Source organism: Lactuca saligna, chromosome 5, assembly GCF_052625555.1.
Source record: "Lactuca saligna cultivar CGN05327 chromosome 5, ASM5262555v1, whole genome shotgun sequence".
Taxonomy (NCBI): Eukaryota; Viridiplantae; Streptophyta; class Magnoliopsida; order Asterales; family Asteraceae; genus Lactuca; species Lactuca saligna.
In genome coordinates this window covers 244295070-244301511 of record NC_136421.1, presented here as the reverse complement: position 1 = coordinate 244301511, position 6442 = coordinate 244295070, and the positions used below count along the sequence as shown (strand labels likewise).

Below are 6442 nucleotides of genomic sequence, written 5' to 3'. Positions count from 1 at the left end.
GTGCCGTTGCCGGGGAACGGTTCTAAATAATTAAGCTAATTCCTAATTTTTTCGATCCTTTGTGTGAGTTTACTTGCATAAAGTTCACTTATTGCAATTTAGTAATTAGTAATTAGGTTTTAGTATCTGTTTTAGTTAGTTTAAAACTTAGAAATTTTTTTGAAATATCACTGATACTTGCCGAGTGCAATCGCACCTACTCGGCGAGTAGCAGTTTAGTCAGCAGTAGATTTTCTTTATTTTTACAATCTTTTTGTTCTTTTTACGCTTTTTATTTGATTGATTTCAGGACTTTCATGACCAGAGGAGCAAACACACCACTGGTACCCCCGTTTGAAGACCACGAATCCGCATTGAAAAGAAACAAAGGGAAGGACGTGGAGAGTTCAAGCACACCAAAGAAATCACCATTGTCCAACTTGAAGACTGTTTTTGGGAAAAAGAAGAGCAGTAAATCAGGAGCTTCTAGCGCTTCTTTGATAATTCAGGAGCCAATTCAAGAAGACATTGGATACGAGAGCGAGGAAGAAGAGGAGGCAACGTACGAGCAAGAAACCGAGTCGGAGGAAGAGTTAGCGTTCACTATGGCTAACATTGATGAAATCCCCATGGGAGAATGGAAGAAGAGGATGCACGACGACCATGGTCCGGGACTTGTGCAACCCGCAATTCCCGCGACTGCTACCTTCGAGCTAAAAGGTCATATCCTAGCTTCACTCAAGGAAATACCTTTCTATGGGAAAGATCATGAAGATGCCTACAAACATTTGGATGAAGTCAATGATGTTGCTGATTACTTCATTATTCCAAATGTAACCCGCGAAACTCAACTACTTCGTATGCTTCCGGTAACCTTCAAGGGTGCTGCTAAAGATTGGCTCAAGTCACTTCCCCCCGGATCAATCACTACTTGGGCCAGAATGAAGGAAGAATTTATTGATCACTTTTGCCCACCATCCAAGATAGCCAAACTAAAGAAGGCCATTGCAAACTTTGAACAACAAGCTGGAGAGTCTTTATATGAAGCATGGGAGAGGTACAAAGGTCTGTTAAGAAACTGCCCACACCATGATCTAAACAGCCAGCAAGAAGTTTCCATCTTCTATGATGGAGTCAATGTCACAACCCGGCAGTTGCTAGACTCGCAAGGCCCACTTACAAAGAAGCCACAACCCTAGGAATGATGTCACGAGGGGAGACGCATATGCTGCTACTGAAGATTTATCTGCGGTCATGGCCATGTTAAAAACCATGGATAGGAGAATGGACAAAATGGATCAAACTATCCATTCTATTCGGGTGGTTTGTGAAAACTGCAATGGACTTCACCTCACTAGAGATTGCCATTTGGATGAGAATGGCAACAAGAAGGCACAAGCATGTTATTCGAGCGGTGACCGGTATGATGAGGACTGGCGCAAACAAAAGAAAGAGTGGCTGCCTTACGAAGAGTACAAGAAGGCCAAGGAGGAGAAGTATAGACAAAAAGGGAGAGACTTTTGTCAAAAGGAGGAGCCGGTGCAAGAGAAGAAGCCAAGCTTGGAAGATATGCTTACTAAATTTGTGGCTGCTTCCGAGAAAAGACATAGTGACCATGATGCTGTTATCCAAGAAACAAGAACCATGCTCAGGAACCAGCAAGCATCCATCCACAACATAGAAACGCAGCTTGGGCAACTTGCTCAACAACTAAACCAAAGGTCACCGGGTGAGCTTCCTAGCAAAACCGAGAACAACCCACGAGGCGCACAAGTAAACATTGTCACAACAAGAAGTGGGAAGATCATCACTCCCCTGGCCCCCATTCGAACTGAAGCAACCAGGGACTCGCAGAAGGAAGGAACGGAAGAATAAGCAGAAAACCAAGATTCACAATCTGAGAGTTCTACTCGCCGAGTAGGGCCGATGGACTCGGTGAGTACCCCAGCAAAAACGAATGAACAGCCTCCCTTGAAGCCATACCAGCCTCCAATGCCATACCTAGCCTGAGCCAAGAAAGAGAAGCAGGAAGAGGAATATCAGAAGTTTCTAGACCACATTAAAACTCTTCAAATCAACATTCCTTTCATTGAAGCCGTCATGCAAATGCCCAAGTATGCTAAGTTCCTTAAGGAACTCCTCACCAATAGAAGGAAGATGGAGGAAGTGCAGAAGGTAGTGCTTAATGAGAATTGCTCTGCCGCAATGCTAAACAAGTTACCAAAGAAGAAGGGTGATCCGGGGAGCTTAACTTTACCTTGCCAATTTGGCAACTTGGCTGCAATTCATGCCTTAGCTGATTCTTGTTCAAGTTTTTGTCTTTGCTAGGTTTATTCACAGGTACAATGGCAAGGGACAAGACCATTCACGCATCTCATGGTTCTTCGCGTGAAGCTCAATCCTCGGGGCCATCCAAGAAAATGTCCACCGACCATGTTGATAGTGATGGGAACCTTACCCTCACGAGTGCCCGAAGCCGGGAGTTCAATTCCAACCTTCAAAAGCGTGCAATCCGCGCCACAAAATTTTACCACCAAGATTCTATGGATCAACTCGGCCTTGACCACCACTTGCGACAAATATTTTTCCACATTGGTTGGCACCAGTTTCTCGATCTTTCTGCACGTACCTACAAGCAGCCCACAATCAAATTCCTCTCCACCTATGCTCGCAATGACACGACGAGGGTACTCACTTTCAAACTCCAGGGTCGGCAGCACCGACTCAAGTACAAAAAACTCAACAAGATCATGGGCACATATGACATCTACAACTCCGAAATTTACAGCTACCAATGGACTCAATTCAAAAGCTTGCCCAACGTAGACTTTTGGACCTAAATCACGAGCCTGCCCAAGTTCAATCCCAGTCGCCAAAAAGACCCGTTTATCATACATCCTTGCTGGAGAATTGCCCACCAGATCCCATCCACATCTATCTTTGCTCGTCACGAGCCGGGACAAATCAACACCGTTGAGTTGTATTTCTCTATTGCATGTCGCGCCACCGTTGGTCTTTACCCGATTTCGCCACCTTCTTTTTAGACAAATGTGACAGCCTCAGGACGAAGACCACTGGTGACATTTGTATTGGAGGTCTCATTACCCTCATTGGTTTGGGTATGGGCCTTCAATTTCCAGCATCTGAATATGTACCAGTGGATGATCCACCTCTTTACCTTCTCGATTGCATTACTCTCATGCGGATGGAATTAATTCTACCTCATCCTAATCTTCTTGGACATTTCTCTTAGCTAAACCATGTCAAGGACCCAGTTTACATCTTACCCAATCCAAGTATCTCCACCTTCACCACCAATGACCCCGAAACATGGTTTTTGCCTCAAGACTTGCCAGACGATGATGACGCAGCCGCGGATGATGACATGCAGGTGGATCCTGACAATGCTGATAGCCCATTCGAGGCCGAAGACCATTATGATCTCCCAATCCGCCAGCTACCTCCACCTCATCCAGATCAAGCCTCTGGGTCACACTTTCAGCCCTCGCGAGAACACTCCCAGCCACAACATGACTACCACTCATACCAGCAACCCAATGAGCCCGACCCTGCACACGAATTTCCTCTCGATATTTATAGTCAGCTTGCTTCCTTGCGCCTCCAGGGCAATACAAACACCGCAGCCATCCATCGCATAGAGGAACAAAAAGCACGCACCCACACTTACATGGAGGACCTATGGTATCATTTTCGGCCCAAGGACGGTTATCCTCCTCGCGAGCCTCCTCCATCTTGATCCCGGTATGATCCTTCCTTACTCTCATCCTAAGCATTGAGGACAATGCTTAATTTTAAGCTTGGGGTGAGGTAATCTAATCTTTTATTTTTATTGCATTTAGGTTGTATATAGTTGCATTTAGAGTTAGTCATTTAGGGCATTCATAAAAATTGCATAAAAAATTCAAAAATATTGCATATTTTCTTTCTTTCTTTTCTAATTTTCATACTTTTTAGATGCATTCTAGTTTAAGTTCATGCATTTTTGTTCTCTCTTGTCTTCTCATCCCTACATGTACCATAGCGCCGAGTCATAAGTATTGAATCATAGATTGGTCCTCGGTCTTGATATGGAATTCCTTGTATTTGATGAATGGGGCACGTTTTGAGCCTCACAGACCACTTTGAGACCGCTTGTGTGGGGGTCAGATGCAGGTAGCTTGATTGGGTCTAGGTGCAGAGGGAAGTGGTTGGTCATGCCAATGTGACTAGCCCGGTAAGGTATTTTGAAGACATTGAAGATATTGAAGACTCGCATCTTGGTTTTGGAGGGAGTACCCCTTAGTACTCCCGAGTCTCGTCCGAGCCTTGTTTAGTTAGATTTTCACCATCTTTTTTAGGATAGGTTATCATTTTTCTAGGGGTCTAGAGTAGATAGTTAGATAGATTTTGTTTATCACACCTTGCATTGAGGTGCTTGGTGAACTTTGAAGTGGGTCCCCCAATTCACATCTTTTGGGACCAAGTCTTTTCGGTAACATTTTTGAGTCATTCCCCACCCTTTTTAGTTGATATTGGCACATTGTCAATGATCATTAGGTGTTCATATTAGCCTCCATCTATCACTCAATGTTCACTATTGGAGTCCTATGTTACTTGGTGAAAATCCTTAGACCTTCCAAGAAGCAACACAAAGAATGAAGAAATTTGAAAAAGTGAAGAAAATAAGAGCCTATTAAAGATGATTCAAGAAAAGCAACAAAAACAAAGAAGAAAAAAATGAAGAAAAAGAGCAACACAAAAAGAAGAACAAGATTCCAAGTTCAAGACTTATGTTATATATCTAGTTTGCAAAAAAAAAAAAAAAAAAAAAAAAAAAAAAAAAAAAAACTGGATGTCAAGCAGCAAATGTGATTGAAGACCCAATAACAGAAGTTCAAGATTGAAGATTTAGGTTGTTAGGTTTAGATTTAGGTTAAGTATAATTTTTATTATTTTATTTTATTTTTGATTTTTGGTGAGAAAAGGCCCCGACGATGAGACGGTAGACTGTAAAAGACAGTACAAGGGAGAAGCCTCTGAAACCGGATGTTTGCCCGGAGACCGTGCTGCAAAACCCTATTTCATTATTATACACTTTGGCCTGACAAATGTAGGAATCATAGTGTGTGAAGAGGCGCCTTTCCTTCGTGTACTATGGTCTACATTGGTGATTTAAAGTGCCCCCACTGGGCACATCTCTGTTTCCTTTGTCTTGCACACCGCGACCGCATCCAGCCGTGATCTATTCACCCATCAAGTGGTTGAGAATGTGGTTTATGGCTCTAAAGCGGGGAACATTTTGAAGATGCGTAGGGTCCATTGAAGGACTAATTCTGACCATGTTGACTGATGTTGACCAAGTTCTATGGTATCTTTCTTTTTCCTTTTTAGATAGTTCATCCCGAGCTTATTTTTAGTCTTGTTCTAACTTGAGGACAAGTTAGGTTTAAGCTTGGGGTGATTTGATAGCTTATTTTATTTCCTTATTTTTATTAGTTTATTTTAGATTTTTAGATCTTTTTATCATTAATGCATTGTATTTTATTTATTTTTCTTTAGTATGGATCGTACCGGGTGCTTGTTATGTTGCATGAGATATTTTGTAGGTTTTTCGGTGCTTGTTGCGGTTGCGGGTTGATTGGAGACGGGCTTAGTGGGCTCCCGAGGCATTATTGGGCTTGGCGGAATCAAAGAGGAGGAATTGGGCTTTGAAAGATATTGGCTTGGATTATTTGGGCTTATGAAGATGGATCATAAATTTCTAATTTTGGGCTTGGAGCATCCATTTTGTGGCTAAATGATGATTGGTGCATTTCAAATTACATGGACAAGGAGGGGGGACGAAAGGAATCTTTGGTAGTGGAAGGGTGGAGTGGCTTGGTGGACCAATAGCATTACAGCAACATTTGCGCGGGTGGAATTTTCGTCGCGTGGGTACCCGCGCAACTGCCCAGTTTGGGCATTTTGGTCATTTGGCTTGCCATAACCCTTGGGGATCAGATCTAGAAGCTCATTCACGATTTTCCACCATTGGAGACCTGTAAGAGGCGATTTTGGGAGCCAGAAACCATTTCCTTTCATCTTTCCAAATCTTAGGTAGTTTCTTTATGCAATTAGATTATTGTTCTTGTTACTTTGTTGCCATGAGTGGCTAATACTCTTATTTGGTTGACTTTGGCTGAAAACCAATGAATGTTTGTGGGTTTTGAAGGATTTATGTTGATTATCAATTTATTCCATGTTTATGATTCTAGTTTGCAATTCTTATGTTTATTTGATACTTTGATCATGAGCTTAGTATTTGATTGAGCAATAGTTGATTTATTTCATTGATTTTGCATTGGATCATTGAATTTATCTAGAACAAAGGCTTTATGATGGTAGAAATCATCTCTAGCTTATGAATCATATCTCCTTTATGGATTTGTAAGCATTTGACATCCTCTAGGAATTGGGGATTCCT

At 42.3% G+C, this 6442-nt stretch overlaps 1 non-coding gene across 1 annotated transcript; it reads right to left on the bottom strand.

The window, feature by feature from the left end:
• Nucleotides 1-968: 968 nt before the first annotated feature.
• LOC144998998 (small nucleolar RNA R71) lies at nucleotides 969-1075 on the bottom strand. Its single transcript, XR_013660528.1, has one exon. It is a non-coding gene; the product is annotated as a small nucleolar RNA R71 (small nucleolar RNA).
• Between the last annotated feature and the right edge of the window lie 5367 nt (nucleotides 1076-6442).